Here is a 17761-nt window from a genome sequence, read left to right as displayed (position 1 = left end):
GTCCTGTGTCTCTGTTCTCGTTTGTCAAATCATTTGATTTTAAAAATAGGCTCTAAGGCTTCAGGACTCCTCACACTTGCGACCATTGTGGGATCTGACTGATCCATCGGCCTCCATTACGGTCGCAAGTCGGGGATGTGAGAGATGAGGAAACTTGACATAAAAATATGAAAGATGGGGAAACTAGTGCAGACATGTGGAGTGATGGATTAAACCAGTATGAACAGGCTAAGCATGGAAATTAGAATGCAGGAAGCAGAGTCAGCCTATGTCAGATAAGAACCTTCTAGTCTTTTCGACAGGATCAGTGAGCCCACCGTATGAATAAGATAAGGAGAGGTAAGGAATAATAGAATGTAGGAAGTTGAGATAGTCTGGATGAGATAAGGGTCTCCTAGCCCTAGACAGAAGTACCAAGTTCTACATATATAATTAGTAAGCCATACACAGATTTATCAAGTTATGCATATTAAATTAATAAACCCTAGACAGGATTAGCGAACTCTGCATCTGAAGGGACTGTAGCTCTGAGAGTTGGAAAGGTGTGAATGGGGACAAGGGCAAGGTTGTGATTAAAATGACATGATGAGACACCGGCAGGATACCCTCTGGTCCTCCAAGTTCACAGAAACTGCACGTAGGCAGGAAGGATTGCCTAATGCCAAACCCATCCAAGAGGCAGAAGAATGTAAGGGGGAGGGTATTCTGATACTGAAATTCACTGTATAAAAGTTGGGTGAGCCCCAGTGTGTGTGTGTATTCCCAGGGTAAGGGGAAGCACCCAACTTTGCATTGTTGTTATAATAAATGTTCTTTGTTCTCAATTTTTGTCTCGAGCAATTTCTGTTAAGGTACTTCTATTTCTAACATGTCTATTTTCTTTCGGTAGCTCAAACACTGTGACCAATCTAAAACAAACAAAGTGAGAGGTATAAGTTTACCCAAGACAACTGGGCTGCGAGCAGGGTTGGTCTCAAGATGTTTCGCCGAGAAAGAAGTGAGCCCTGAGTAGTTCTTGATTCCTGGATGGACTCCCAAAGACGATGGGTTTGGCATGTTGGCCAATACCCTGTCTTTGCTGGGACCACCCATTAGTTGGGATGAGAAGTTAGACCCATCAAGTGCACCTCTGGGAGAGCGGGTTGCCACACTCCTTCGAGAAAGAAAATTTCCTGATAAAAAGGGGATGCTAACGGATAGTTTTTGGTTGCTGGCCACAGCCTTACGCCACTCCGTTCAGCGTGAAGCAGAATCATTTCAAAGAGAAGTAGAATCTCAGCACAAGAGAAAGCAATTAGAGGAGGAGCTAGAAGCCATGCGACAACGCTGTTCCATGATGAGTGAAATTGTTCGCACCAGTCAGTACAGAGCCAAAGAATGGGAAGATAAGCATGTCCAAATATTCTGCCGTAATATTAAACTCCGGCAGCAGCTCTATGCAGATAAGGAAAGGCATGGAGTAGAACCCGATCCATATCGTATTCGTGTCATGATAAGGAATGGTGATGTGAGAGATGAGTAAAACTGATAAAAATATATGAAGATGAGGAAACTAATATAGATAGATGGGAAAATGAATAAAGCCAGTATGAACAGGATAAGAAATAGATATTAGAATGTAGGAAGCAGAGTTAGTCTGAATAAGATAAGGGTCTTCTAGCCCTAGATAGAATTAGCAGGTTTTGCATATGTAATTAGTAAGCCCTAGACAGTATTAGCAAGTTCTACATATGAAGAGGTTGTAGCCCTGAGAGTTGGGAAGGTGTGAATTAGAACAAAGACAGGGTTGTGAATAAGGACAATGAGGATAATGACATGATGGGACACCGACAGGATACCCCCTGGTCCTCCAAGTTCACAGAAACAGCACGTAGGCAGGCAGGATTGCCTAATGCCAAACCTATCCAGGAGGCAGAAGAATGTAAGGGGGAGGGTATTCCTATACTGAAATAAACTGTACAAAAGTTGGGTGAGCCCCAGTGTGTGTGTGTATTCCCAGGGTAAGGGGAAGCACCCAACTTTGTATTGTTGTATAATAAATGTTCTTTGTTCTCAATTTTTGTCTCGAGCAATTTCTGTGAAGGTACTTCTGTTTCTAACAAATGGGGGCTCGTCCGGGATCCCACTCCCTCCACTGACAGAGTGCTCGACAATGAGGGTAGGTGCACCCCAGCTGATTCAGCTGGACTCACGGATGAAGGGTAACTTGTCAGTGGATGAAGCGAGTGATATCCGAGAAGAGGCATTGAGAACAAACAACGAGAGGACGTTAAGGAAGCACGCTAGATATAGCTACTGGATCCTGGTAAGAGAAATTTTACTTACCTGTTAGTATGGGAGGTGTGAGTAGTAAGGAAGAGAGTCCTACTGAAGGATGGGGGGATCAGATAACCAAGCAAAGTCCGTTAGGATTAATGTTATCTGATTGGGGTGCAGGGAGAACCCGTGGGAAGGACAAACAGACCATGGTCAGGTATTCCTGTTTGGAATGGGTTAAAAGTCCAATTAAAGGGAGTTCAGTATATTGGCCAAAGCTCAGATCCGAGGATCACTGGATGTGTCAGGCATTGAACATCTGGCTCTGTCAAAACCAAAGAGATAATCTTGAGAGCAGGGAATATGCAGCCTGCTGGCTCAGGGGATCGTTTGATCAACTGGTTTTGAATGAAAAGGAATGCAAGGACAAGAAAGATAAGGAACCTTTTGTCCCTGAAACACAAGGATGGGATGTTTTACATTCCCTTCCTCCACCTTATGCTCCTCCTATGACGGCTCCTATCTTTCCCCCCCCCTCCTATGCTCTACCCTTCTGCACCTTCCCCTCCTCCCCCACAGCTAAAGAAAGGAGAAGAAAGTAGGGGTGGTATGATGACCTGTTCACAAAGTACTAGATTACCACCTCAATTGACAAGAGAGGGAGGAGACTTTGATTCAAAACAGTGTGAGACCCTCCAGGAGGGAAGGGCAGAACCTTTTGATTCATTTCCCGGAGAGCAGAAATTTAGACATTATAAAGGAGAGGATAAGCCAGAAATTAACTGGATGAGACCTTTACGGGAAGTTCCCATGGGAGGGGGTCTCGGTTTTGTAAATGTGCCCCTGACTAGTCCGGAGGTGCGTAATTTTAAGAGAGAATGCCCAATGCAAGCCAGGGAGACGCGACCTTACGCACTGATGTGTTGGAATATAGGGGTTAATTAATCATAGAAAATATGTAGAATATATGCTTATGTACTATTCAGTTTGTATACATGAATCCAGTATTATGTAACAATTTAGTATTTACCTCATGGTGAAGGGAAAGAGTAATGTAAGTAAGGGGCAGCCAAAGTATGTAGCAAAGTTGGCTGATTCCAGTAGGTTTAGAATTGCATGCTCCCAAGAGAGGATTATGTATGAAACAATTTAGTAGGAATATTAAGGCAAAAGGAGGTGTTGATTAGCACAAACAAAAAGAATCGTGACAGAGACTGTCAGAAACAAAGAGAATCGAATCAGTAAGAAGCTAAGACAGAAGGAGGTGTTGAGTAGAACAGAAGAATATGGCCAGATTAGAACAAAGAAATAATGAGAAATATCTGGGGTATAAATTGATTTCTGATCAAAACAACAGGATATTCTGATCTTGAGGATTAAGATGGGAGCTCTACACCCCAGATAACTGCAGAGCAGGAAATTACTTGTGATAAATCTTATGCAAGAAATCTAGCAAAGGAAGCCAACTTTTGTTCTGTATAAGGTTGATCTATATAAACTGTAGAGACTGGACAGTAGAGGTCAGTCTTGGGGAATAGCTCATTGTGCAGGTGACCTATGAACTAACGACTGAACCAAAGATCTGTTAAGCTTTATTCTTATGCTGTGTAATAAACTGATTCTCCTATCACTTCATTTAACAAACATGCTGGACTCATATGACCCATAGACTAAATTAAGGATAGGGTAAAGCCAGAGTCCGACAGATAGAAGAAGACTATGAATAGGGGGGGGGGGTGTCACGGTTCTCAGTCAATACACACCGTGGGGCTGCACAGAGAACCATTGGTAAATTTAACCATAGGACCCCACAGTGACAAGATGACCTTTTTAGTAGATTCTGGGGCAGCACGGTCTAGTATTTTACAACCTCCCAAGGGTGTTAAGATAGAGGGGTCCGTGATGATTTCGGGAGTAGGAGGAAGAGACTTTACAGTCCCTGTATTAAGAGATGTAAGAATACAAATGGGAGAAAAGGTAATAACAGAGGATATTTTACTAGTTCCCCAAGCTGGAGTTTTCCTGTTGGGACGAGATTTACAGGACCAATTGGCTATCGGCACCAGACCACAGGAATTAGGTATCAGGGTTCAATTGTATGTATTAAGCGAGGAAGATCGAGAACTAATAAATCCTGGAGTATGGACAGAAAGAGGCAATAGAGGTGTGTTAGATATTCCTCCCCTGCAAGTTACTTTAAAAGATTCTGAGCAAGTAATTAGACGAAAACAGTATCCAATTCCTATGGCGGGCCAAAAGGGGCTGCAGCCAGTAATTGACCAGTTGGTGAAAGATGGTATACTCGAACCTTGTATGTCACCTTTTAATACCCCAATTTTACCTGTCCAAAAACCAGACGGTACCTATCGATTAGTGGAGGACTTGAGGGAGCTGAACAAAGTTATTCTCACCCGTCACCCGGTTGTACCTAATCTCTATACAATAATGGGTAAAATCGATCCCCATAGTAAATGGTTTAGTGTGATTGACCTCAAAGATGCTTTCTGGACCTATGCGTTAGCAACAGAGAGCAGAGACATGTTTGCCTTTGAATGGGAAAATCCTTTTACTGGACGTAAGAATCAATAACGGTGGACTGTTCTTCCCCAGGGCTTTACAGAATCACCAAATTTATTCGGCCAGGTCTTAGAACAAATACTAGATGAGGCTCCTCGGAGAGAGAATTGTCAGTTGATACAATATGTTGATGATTTGTTAATTACGGGAAAAACGTACGAATTAGCTAAACAGTATACTGTTGAACTTTTGAATTTTCTGGAGAATAAGGGTCTCAGGGTGAATGAATCCAAATTACAATTTGTTCAATCAGAAGTTAAATAATTAGGTCATCTGGTAAGTCAGGGAACTAGGAAAATAAGTCCAGAAAGGATATGTGGTATTCTACAGATTCCCCCTTCCAAGAATGCCCAAGAACTTAGGAAATTCCTTGGTTTAGTGGGATACTGTAGAATCTGGATTGAAAATTATTCTAGCCTGGTCAGATTTCTCTATGATAAACTCACGATTCTAGGGGGCGAAACTGTTGTCTGGACAGAGGAAGAGATTAAAGATTTTAACTTGGTGAAACAGCGCCTTATTAGTGCCGCAGTGTTGGCTTTACCCAACCCAAATAAGCCATTTGAACTATATACCAATGCGAAAAGAGGTGTTGCCACCGGAGTACTAACACAAGAGAGGGCAGGCTGTAGACAGCCAGGTGCTTTTCTGTCAAACGTTTTAGACCCTGTTTGTCGTGGTTGGCCAGAGTGTGTTCAAGCCATCGCAGCCACTGCTATTTTAGTTGAGGAAGGATGAAAGATTATGTTTGGTGCCCCGATGATAGTTCACACACCTCACACAGTCCGCAATATTCTCTTACAACATGCTGGAAGGTGGCTCACAGACTCTAGAATTTTAAAATATGAAGCGATCCTAATGGATAGGGATGATTTGACCCTGATTACGAATAAAGAACACAATCCAGCAGCTTTCTTGGTTTCTCCAAATTCTGACAATACCATAAATGAGTTAGACCATGTATGTTTAGAGGTAATAGATTTACAGACCAAAGTTTGAGAGGATTTAAGCGATGAGCCTTTACAAGAGGGTGAAAGGTGGTTTATTGATGGATCTTCCCATTGCATTGATGGCACTCGCTATAGCGGGTATAGTGTTGTGGATGGGAAAGAAGGAGTGGTGATTGAAGCCGGTCGCCTCCCCGGTCATTGGTCAGCACAATCTTGTGAATTGTATGCCCTCTGCAGAGCTCTCCAGGGTCTAGAGAACAAGGTGGGCACAATCTACACAGACTCAAAGTACGCTTTTGGTGTAGTGCACACCTTTGGGAAGATCTGGAAAGAGTGGGTAATGATAACTGGAAAAGGAGAAAAGTTGATCCATGAAAACTTAATTGTCCAATCTCTAGATGCTCCTACATTACCTGAGGAAATAGCTGTAGTTCATGTACAAAGCCATCAAAGTGGTGACAGTCCTGAAGCACAGGGGAACAGACAGGCAGATGCAGCTGCCAAACAGGCTGCGCTCACGGAGAAAATAGACATGCAGCTGTTACTGCCCACCCCTGGAGTATCCTATTCATTCTATTAAACCTGGTGATTGGGTACATATAAAAGCATGGCAAGATCACCAACTAAAACCTGTCTGGGATGGCTCCTATTGTGTACTTTTGATTACAGACACTGCCGAGCGAACGAAATAAAGGGATGGAGCCACATCCAACAAATTAAACGAGCTACTGATCCACAGACTAACGACATTGATAATCTACCCTCCACCTGGCGTGCAGTCCTTCATCCTTCTGATCTGAAAGTTACACTACGCCGGGAAAAAGTGCTGTAATGCTGTTTTAACGATTTGTTGTTTTGTTTACTTGTTGGTTCCCAATTCTTGGGAAATCACCAAATTGCTCACAATGTATTAAGTCCTCCTGGAACAGGGACAGCAGAGGTGACAAATATTTACCTTTAGAATATAGACAGGGCGCATGTATAGAGTATAGTCATAGTTGGGTATGGGTTAATATAGGATCCCAACATGAATCAGGGGAACAGAATGACCCTAGGGGAGTAGATTTGATTTGTATTTGTATTTCGGCCTCTACAGGTATTAAAAAGAGGAGTTTTAAAGAGATAGCACAAAGAAGATAGTGGGACAAGGACAGACAGAATGTTAGTCAGGATTGTACATGTAGACGAGATAGAGTGAATACATATGCTAATGTTCACAGACAGGCTGCAACTCACAGGTTCAGTGATATTTATGCTAATGTTCACAGACAGGCTGCATCTCACAGGTTAAGTGACAAGAAACACCCCTCCCCAACTTGGTCTCTTGTAAATCATCCTTTGGGTCACACAGACATTCGGAATGTTAAAAAAACCACCACTGTAAGGGGAGTTCCAGTTGTAAATGACTTTAGCTGCTCCAGAACACCAGAGCTGCTTGGCATTTAAATCGTTTAATCAGACTCTAGGCAGCCTTGGAGATCATCACCGAACAGACAGCGATGGCCCTGCATTTATGGGCTGAAGAAAGACGACAGATACGAGCCCACAGTTCAACGAAACCGCCTGGCTCTCGATTACTCGTTGGCAGCTGAAGGCAACGTTGGTGAAAGACAGGTTAATGACGATGCTCACAACAGTCAGACGGTTAAAGACACTTCTTCAGGAGTTCGAAAATCTTCCCATGCCCAGGTTCAGACTTGGCAACCTTGGTCTGGTGTGGGATGGACTAGACTTTTTATTGGTAACTGGAGTCTGATACCCTCAGCCCTTATAGCAGCTGGACTCGCTGTTCTGGCCATTATGGTGCTCCCCTGCTTAAAGACTTGTGTGCAGTATTTAATTCAACGGACCCCTCGTCAGATCACTATAACCCAAAGGATGTATGTTTCCCAAATTCTCTCTGATGATGCTGAGACTGCAGTTCGTTTACTGACTCGCTGGGAAAAAGACCAGGTTTACAAGTAATACATTCCAGTTGAGAATTCACGAAGTGTAGCTAAAATAAAAGTGAGGAATGTGAGAGATGAGTAAAACTAATATGATAATAGGTGTAATGAAGAAAGCCAGTATGAATAGAGGGTAGATGATAGAATGTAGGAAGTAAAGTTAGTCTGAATAAGGTAAGTGTCTTCTAGCCTTAGAGAGAGTCAGCAAGTTCCGCATATGTAATTAGTAAGCCTTAGACAGAATTAGCAAGTTCTGCATATAAGAATTAGTAAGCCCAGAGGGTTGTGAAGGTGTGAATAAGGACAATGAGGATAATGACATGATGGGACACAGACAGGATACCCCCTGGTCCTCCAAGTTCACAGAAACAGCACGTAGGCAGGCAGGATTGCCTAATGCCAAACCTATCCAGGAGGCAGAAGAATGTAAGGGGAGGGTACTTCTATACTGAAATAAACTGTATAAAAGTTGGGTAAGCCCCAGTGTATGTGTGTATTCCCAGGGTAAGGGGAAGCACCCAACTTTTTTTTCTTTGGCTTGGCTTCGCGAACGAAGATTTATGGAGGGGGTAAAAAGTCCACGTCAGCTGCAGGCTCGTTTGTGGCTGACAAGTCCGATGCGGGACAGGCAGACACGATTGCAGCGGTTGCAGGGGAAAATTGGTTGGTTGGGGTTGGGTGTTGGGTTTTTCCTCCTTTGCCTTTTGTCAGTGAGGTAGGCTCTGCGGTCTTCTTCAAAGGAGGTTGCTGCCCGCCAAACTGTGAGGCGCCAAGATGCACGGTTTGAGGCGTTATCAGCCCACTGGCGGTGGTCAATGTGGCAGGCACCAAGAGATTTCTTTAGGCAGTCCTTGTACCTTTTCTTTGGTGCACCTCTGTCACGGTGGCCAGTGGAGAGCTCGCCATATAACACGATCTTGGGAAGGCGATGGTCCTCCATTCTGGAGACGTGACCCATCCAGCGCAGCTGGATCTTCAGCAGCGTGGACTCGATGCTGTCGGCCTCTGCCATCTCGAGTACTTCGACGTTAGGGATGTAAGCGCTCCAACGGATGTTGAGGATGGAGCGGAGACAACGCTGGTGGAAGTGTTCTAGGAGCCGTAGGTGGTGCCGGTAGAGGACCCATGATTCGGAGCCGAACAGGAGTGTGGGTATGACAACGGCTCTGTATACGCTTATCTTTGTGAGGTTTTTCAGTTGGTTGTTTTTCCAGACTCTTTTGTGTAGTCTTCCAAAGGCGCTATTTGCCTTGGCGAGTCTGTTGTCTATCTCATTGTCGATCCTTGCATCTGATAAAATGGTGCAGCCGAGATAGGTAAACTGGTTGACCGTTTTGAGTTTTGTGTACCCGATGGAGATGTGGGGGTCTGGTAATCATGGTGGGGAACTGGCTGATGGAGGACCTCAGTTTTCTTCAGGCTGACTTCCAGGCCAAACATTTTGGCAGTTTCCGCAAAGCAGGACGTCAAGCGCTGAAGAGCTGGCTCTGAATGGGCAACTAAAGCGGCATCGTCTGCAAAGAGTAGTTCACGGACAAGTTTCTCTTGTGTCTTGGTGTGAGCTTGCAGGCGCCTCAGATTGAAGAGACTGCCATCCGTGCGGTACCGGATGTAAACAGCGTCTTCATTGTTGGGCGCCTCCTGTTGGAGCTCTGTACAGAACAGCGGCTTGTCATTACAAACACCCTTTTTCAGCAGAGGGACAGCCTTAAGACCACCTGGATGCATCCCCGATCCAAACACTGGCACCTCCTGGACTACATCCTGGTGCGAGAAAGTGACAAACGAGATGTGCTCCACACCAGGGTCATGCCTAGCGCGGAATGCCACACTGACCACCAGCTGGTTCGCTGCAAGCTCAACCTTCACCCAACTTTACATTGTTATATAATAAATGTTCTTTGTTCTCAATTTTTGTCTCGAGCAATTTCTGTGAAGGTACTTCTGTTTCTAATAAATGGGGGTCGTCCGGGATCCCACTCCCTCCACTGACAGAGTGCCCGACGACGAGGGTAGGTGCACCCCGGCTGATTCAGCTGGACTCACGGACAACGGGTGACTGGTCAGTAGTTGAAGCGAGTGATATCCGAGAAGAGGCATTGAGAACAAACGACAGGAGGACGTTAAGGAAGCACGCTAGGAATAGCTACTGGATCCCGGTAAGAGGAATTTTACTTACCTGTTAGTATGGGAGGTGTGAGTAGCAAGGGAAATAGTTCTAAGGAAGGACGGGACAATCAGATAACTAAGCAAAGTTCATTGGGATTAATGCTATCTGATTGGGGTGCGGGGAGAACAGCAGCTGGTGTTTTAGTTTCTGGCGACAGTTCTGGGATGGGTGTTGATGTAGCAGCTGTCTAGTGGGTCGAGTGGGCAAGGTTCTTTGGTAGGTGCGTGAAATCATAAGACAGAGAACTGGATACTCATCCATTTAATTGACCACCCTCGCGTGGTGCTGCGTGCCAAGGAATGGCACACTGATCTGTGGATTCTCCTGCCGGAAGGCGCGGGACACTCACAGGGCTTAATTTAAACCTCTGGTTCCGTGGATCGGCAGCAAACTCATAATGATGTCCCACTTTCTCCCATGGAGCCGGGACACACAGTAAATAAAAGAAGACTGCAAAGTCTGAATAAAGCAGTCTTGTGTTGACTAACACCCTGTGCGTGTTGCTTTCATAGCTCTATCGAAGTAGCTGCTACATATATAAATATTTGGGAGCATTATCGCACTTACAGGATACTTTTCATCCATTTCACAGCCTGTGGGAAGAAGCTATTCCCCAGCCTGACAGTCCTGATTTTGATGATGGACGTGGTTAAAGATGCTGTGCACTGGGTGGAAATGGTCTTTTTACAATTCCTTGAGCCCTATTTGAACAACACTCCCAGTAAATGTCATCTACAGAAGAAAGAGAGACCCCAGTGATCCTCACAACTCTGCATCATTCCTATCTGATGCTTTACAGCTACTGGACCATCCAATGATGCAGCCAGACAGGAGACTTAACTGCGCTCGTGTAAAATCTCAGGATGAGAGCTGTTGGCCTTGACCTCCTCAGCCTCCTTGGGAAGTGTAGGCACTTCCTGACCGATGAGGAGGTGTGATTGTTTTGTGTATTAATACGTGTGCTGTATGGATGGGAATTTTACATGATTGTATTATCTATTCTTGCTCTTTAACAATCTTTAGTGGATAGAAGTAGTCATTGTACTTTAGGATGTACAATCATGTACAGATTGTCGTAAAATAGCCATTTGGCCCAGATGTCTATTCAGTCCAAGAATACTTTCCATCACAGGCAGATTTTGAACAATAACCCCATTCATTCTGCAACAACTGCCACTTAATTTTGCCAGTTGTTCAAAGGTAAACTATATGGGGAAAACACCACTGTCAACTCTTCTACCTCAAAGGAGTAAATATATTCAAATGGGCAGTAGATCAAGAGATGGAAACAGTGAAATCAGACAGAGGTGAGTGGCTGCTTAAATTAGAAACATTCGTGTTCATGCTGTAGAGTTTAAGGCTGCCCAGGAGGAATATAATGTGTTTTCTATAAGTTTGTTTGCCCTCACCCTAGCGAAGGATCGGGCCAACAGACATGTTGCTGGAAGGGTTCGAGAATTGATATGGTAGGTCACAGGAAGCTCAAGTTTAGATCCACAGAGCACATGTATTTAGCAAAATGGCCACCCAGTCTGTATTTGGTCTTGCTGATATTGAGGTCAACTGAGTCTACTAAATGTATTAGATTAGGTTGGATGGGGTGCACGTGAAGCTCTGCCTCACCTGGAAGGCCTGATTGTGGCCTTGGATGGAAGTGAGAGGAGATGTAGGAACAAGTTTGGCAATTTCTGCAGTTACAATGGGGAGTGCGTTAGTTGATGGTGGGTGGAGAGGGAAGTGCCGTTGAGGGAGTCACAGAAATACGTGCACCTATGAAAAAAAGGATATGAGTGGAGCGGGTTAGATGTAGCAGGTTAGAGGATGGTGCTGAAGTTGGAAGTGTCAAAGGATAATGTGTCAGATGTGGCAGCTGATGGGTGGTAAGTGAGAAACCTGAGGGATTCTGTCCGTGTTCTGCCGGAAAGGAGGTGGGGTAAAGGCAGAAAGATAATTGGAGATATGGGTGCAGGTTTTATCAATGACAGTATGGGGGAATCAGCAATTATTGAAGAAATAAGACATTTTGGGTATCCTCGTATGAGGACCTAAACTTAGGGTTGTTACAGGCCCAGAGGACCCCAAAACCTAGCAGCAATAGAAAATCACCAAGATAAATGAATACTTCAACAAATGTCTTTTTAATTTCCTTTAAACAAAAAAACAGGATCAAACTTTAAACTATCACTATTAATGTAACTGCCTAACATTAACCCTTTCTAATTCTAAGCACAGGTGTATTTAATGTGTATAAAGTTCTTTGACACTCCTACAAGTTCACCGGTATCTATCAATTCTTATACTTTGCACAGAATTCAACATTTATGACTTTTCACCAAGCTCTGGTGCTTAAAAGTAAATGGTTACCCTCCAGGAAGGCTCTTGTTGGTTTCAGAGAGGGATTTCTTGCTCATTGGACAAGTAAAAACTGATTCCCTCTGATCAGCAACTTTGGTGTCTTGCCAAAGAAACTTTCACCATCAGAGTTTTCCAAATGATAACCTCTTCTGCAGGTCACCATTGAGTTCCTTTTGTTTCCCTTATTTCAGGTGAAACACCATTTCTAGCCAACAATTTCCTCTTGTATGTAGAACAAGGTTTTTCAACAGGCTGAACTGAGAACTCACAACCCGTCTTCAAAATGGGGTTTCAACAAGATGCCAGCTTGCCATCTCTCTCTCTCTCTCTCTTTTAGCAAAAAGCCTATTTGGTGTCTCCTCTCTGCCTGCAAAAGCAGATGACCTTCTTAGAACAGTAAACTTCTGAGTACAATAATATGTTGTTTTAAAAACAATATTCCATTTTGCACCTGCTTTTGAAATTATTTAGCAAAACAGACTTTGCAAAGGCTCTCGACGGCTCTCGGCGCCTGCATGACTCACTCTTGGCAAAGCTCTTGCATTTTAATTAAGAGCTGTTTTGCAAAGTGTTTGTATTTGTTTGTGACCTACACGACTCCTACAATCTATCCTTCAAAAACATATCTACATACAATATAACATATAGATAATCTGTCACAGGACAGATGCAGCAGAGGAGTTGTGATAAAATCAATGGTGTCCTTGCAAAAAAATAAGTGGGAAGAGGTATAATCCAGATAGCTCTGGTGAGTGGAGTTTATAATAGTTTGAAACTTGAACCTCTCTCTCTATTTCAGGAGACAATTTACTGTCATGTATTTAAAATGTGTCATATCATACAAAATTGCTTTTTTCTTGCTGAAAGACAGACAGATTCGCCATTGGCAGAAATTGCCTGAAATGCCTCTTGCAGTCAGAGAAGGAAGGAAAAGAGAGTCACTCTCCCCCACCCCCACCTTCCCGAATCATGGGCCAAGTCACTGAGGGTCTGTGGATTCTCTTTCAATGCTCACAGACCAATCCAAGCCATTGGTAATGCGAGCTCCAGTTTTGAAACTCTGACACGATTAGGAACCCTTCAGCACTCATATCCCAGGTCTGACACCCTTTTAGCCAGTCTTGAACCAGTCTCTACGAATCCACGGCCTGGTGTGAGTTCCTTGACTGCTTTATCCAGAAGCCCACAGCCTGCGTGGGTTCCTCTCCTCAAGTCACCTACAGCCTGTCACCTGTGTGGGTCCTTCAGCTGCAGAACCCCTCACTGGTCTGCTTCCATTGTCACTGACCTGTGGATTGAATCTTCTGCTTCTAAGATGTTGATGGGGTTTGGTCTTCTTGTTTTCTGGTGCCCTGCGCTAGTCCTGCGCTTCCCTAGAGTTCGCGGTGCCGAGGAAATTTAACACATCTAAATTAAAATTTTACAACTTAGAGGAGAATCTCCCATGTCTAGAGGGATGGAAAGGGCATTATTACAAATTGAAACCTAATATTTGAATATTCATGTGCCAAATTTGCAAAAGCATAGAGTATATATTTCTCAAGCTATATGTAATTTTTTCCAAAAGAATACAACTTTGAATGTTTGCATGTCATCTTGGCATCCCTAAAAGTATATCTGATTTCCAAGTAATGCAATACATTTCCTCATCACCACTAAGGCTAATTTAACAAATTTCAATTGATATATTAATAGTTTTAATTTGGGCCTTGTTCGTTCAATATTTCCTAATAAAAATAAAGTTCGATTTTGCAAAAAAACATCTCCTGTAGCTTGTTCCAAAAAATTTCTAATTCTCCCTAAAAAGATCTTACATTAGGACAAAGCTAAGTTGAATGCAAGAAAGTTGCTACATCTTCACCACACCTAAAACATTGATCTGATAATTCTGATTTTATTCTAATCAATTTCTCTAGTGTAAGAAGTAACTAGAAAAAAAACTAGTTGTGAATTCCTTCCTCACTGCTGCAGCGTGGAACTCTGGTCAATAGTTCCAGACTGCTGAGTTGAAGTGAATTCATACATCTCCCCTGGATCAAGTGATCTCTGTTGCCAAATCAGCTTCCTACAGTGCTTTTCATATCCAACTGCGTGAGTCACCTGATTCCAGGTGTAGCTTTCAGATAAAATCCTTGCTGACATCTGCTCCATGACTGATGTAAAAAGAATTATACTGAACTAATTTATATCATTCATTACTACAACATTCAAATCCATTTCCCATGTTTGTCTAGACTTATGAACTCCTCATTTAAAAGTTCCTACTTGTAATAAAGAATACATTATCGAAGTAAACATTTTAATAATTCCTCTTTATAAGGAATTTCTATTTCAGTATAACATGGTTGGTCCTAACTTATCCTTCAAATATGTCCTTAGTTGGAAAGAGCAAAAAAGATTGCGATGAGTTATATGATATTTATTTCTCAGTTGCTCAAATGACATTATTTGACCCCTTTCATCACAATCTTCAACATTTATAATCCCCTTACGAAACCAGCTATTCAGAAATTGATGATCCTTCAAAAAAGAGACGAGGATTTGTATATCCACTTACACCAATTTCATCATTCATTTTATTCCATATATTAATCAAATGTTTCAACAATGGTTTATATTTATCACCAACCATTAATTTCAATTCCCACTTGGATATAAATTCTTCTGCTTTTCCTCTCTCCTATTTTATTTGATTCAATTTTAACCCATGGCAATTTTTTCCCTTTCAAAAAAAGAAGCAAGAAATCTCATTTGAGCTGCTCGATACTAATTTTTAAAATGAGGAAGCTGTAGTCCTATCAATGTAGAATTTGCATTAAGAGAAACGCAGCTGTCTTTAGCTATCTTAATGAATTGGTTAAAATGGCATAACATGAGAACAAACATTCCGGAGGAGTGTGGGTTGCTTGTAACATGGGATTCAATTGGAAATGGTTTCACATGACATAAACTCATGACGCAGACTGTTTTCTAAGAATGGAATACAAGAGGAAGGTTGTCTCGGTCTCCAGTAGGATATAGATCACAAGATATAGGAGCAGATGTAGGCCCTTCGAGTCTGTTCCACTATTCTTCCACTCAGCCCCACTGCCCAGCTCTCTCCCCATAACCCTTGATTTCTTAACTAATCAAATACTTGTCAATCTCTGCCTTAAATAAACCCAATGACCTCAGTTCCACAGATTCATGACCGACTGACAAAATAATTTGTTCCACATTTGTTTTAAATTGACACCCTTTTATCCTGTAATTATGCTCTCCTGTCCTAGAATCCCCTACCATGGGAAACATCTTTGCCATATGTACTCTGCCTAGGTCTTCCAGCATTTGAAATGCCTCTGAGGACCCCCTTATCCTTCTGTACTCCAACTAGTACAGTCAAAGAGTCGACAATTGTTCCTCATACACTAACCCTTTCATTCCTGATATCATTCCAGTAAATCATCTCTGACCTTCTCCAACACCAGCACATCTTTTCTCAAATACGGCACCCAAAATTCTAATTCTGTTTGAATGGAAAGGGAATTCTCCAACGACACATACACAACAGTGAAGTGATATTATGTCTTGTTGATATTTACCAAAAATTATTAAAGAGTCAAATAATAACTTGCAAAAGATGCTGGGGCCCAATTATGGACTATTATCACAACCTAAAGAATTCGGGTTGTTCTGAAGCTTGGTGCTTTGTTACGAGACCAGAGGATCCCAAAACCCAGCAGCAATAGATATTCACCAAGTCAAATAGTTGCTTAAATAAAAGTTGATTTTAATTATCTTTAAACATGAAAACAGAATTACACTTTAACTTATCACCATTTTACTAACTTACTTTACCTAATTTACCCCCCTTCTAATTCTAAGTGCACGTGTGTGTCATGTGTGTGTAAGTTCAGAAAAGTTCTTTGGTTCACAGTCCAATCTCACTTCGCATTCCTCCAAGTCCACTGTTTGCAGGCCATTCCTATACTGTGCACAGAATTGAACATATAAAAAGTTCACCAGACTTTTGTGCTTGAAAGGTGAATGATTACCACTCAGGAAGGTTCTTGTTGGTTTTCAGAGAGAGGTGTGTTGTTCAGGGAAGCATTAGTGTTTATTTGTGCTCAACGAACCAGCATCTGAAAACCGTTATATAATCAGAAAAGCTCTGATAGCTTTAGCATGGAGCAGAGCTGAGCCAGGACTTTACAGGTATTTAAGGGAGTGTGTGGGCAGGGTTTGTTCTGGACCAACAATCTCACCAAATGACTCTGCTTGAAATCAAGATTCAAACCATTTTGAGGAATTCAACAGGAATTGTTCAACAAGAGCTTGGTGTTCCCTGAGGAGTTTTCTTTCAACAGTGGAATTTTTTTTTAAAAGCCCGTTAATCTTCCTGATGCAGATCTTTGTATTTAACTTTCAGGTTGCTATCTGTTGTTAACTTGGAGGCCTTTAATGGGGTGACTGGGTGGAATCTTTGCTTTAACCAAGCAGTTTTCTTGCAATTTTCCAGCTGTAAGATGTGGTGTAGTTGCTTGCAAGTTTAGCAAGTGGGATTATGATGTGAAACTGCAAATCACAGCGCCATTTTTGTTTTTGAAAATGCAGATGTGAAAATGTTAACTGTGGTCTCCTTGGTTTGCTTAAGTTTACAGAGGAGATGTTGGGTCAAGCTGAGAAGACAGAGTTGGATGCTCTTTAGGCGAATCTGCTGGGCAAAGCAGAAAGAACAAAACGAGGGACTGAAAAATAATGAAGCAGACTGAAGTGACGTTGAACCAAACCCAGGTAAAGAATTTAATTTTGTGCAGTGTACTTAAGAGACCAAACGATTTGGGGTTTTAGTGGTGACCTATTTAAATGAACAAAATCTGATTAGAATTGAAGTTCATGGAATGTTTAGAAGTTGCCACAAAAAAATTGAGCATATAAATTAGATGTTGTAATTAAGATAAATGAACAATACAAAGAGCCTGGTGTCACAGTATCTGCCTCACTACCATACATCACCATTAAACCTTCTCCCCAATATGAACTTGATGTCTGTAGAGCTCGTTGAAAGAATCAAAGACTTGTTGATCCAAACCAAGGCTTTTATTGGCAAAAGACAGGAGCTCTTCACAGGTGGCCGACCAGTCCGGAATGATCCGACCTGGCTAGGGGCACAACTCTTTAAGGCCCAGACAATAGGCGTGGCTAAGCTCTCAGCCAATCGCTGTAAACACAGTCTAGATACTGTAACTATATACACTATATACATTGGTGATAGATCTGTACCATCACAATGTCAAAGTATATGCCAAAATTTATTGTACATCACTGTTAAACCTTCTCACTCCAGTGAATCTGGTGTCAGAATTATCTGTCTAAGTTAACCGTACATCACCTTCAACATTCTTCCCTCTCTGAACCTGGGGTCACAGTATCTAACAGAGTTTATCGTACATCACTGCTAAATCAGCTTCCACTGTGAACCTGGGGTTACAGTATCTTCTACAGTTTAGCGTACATCACTGATAAAC

This window comes from Narcine bancroftii, chromosome 11 (genome assembly GCF_036971445.1).
Source record: "Narcine bancroftii isolate sNarBan1 chromosome 11, sNarBan1.hap1, whole genome shotgun sequence".
Classification (NCBI taxonomy): Eukaryota; Metazoa; Chordata; class Chondrichthyes; order Torpediniformes; family Narcinidae; genus Narcine; species Narcine bancroftii.
The sequence above is the reverse complement of the archived record's forward strand: the minus strand, read 5'-3'. Positions refer to the sequence as shown.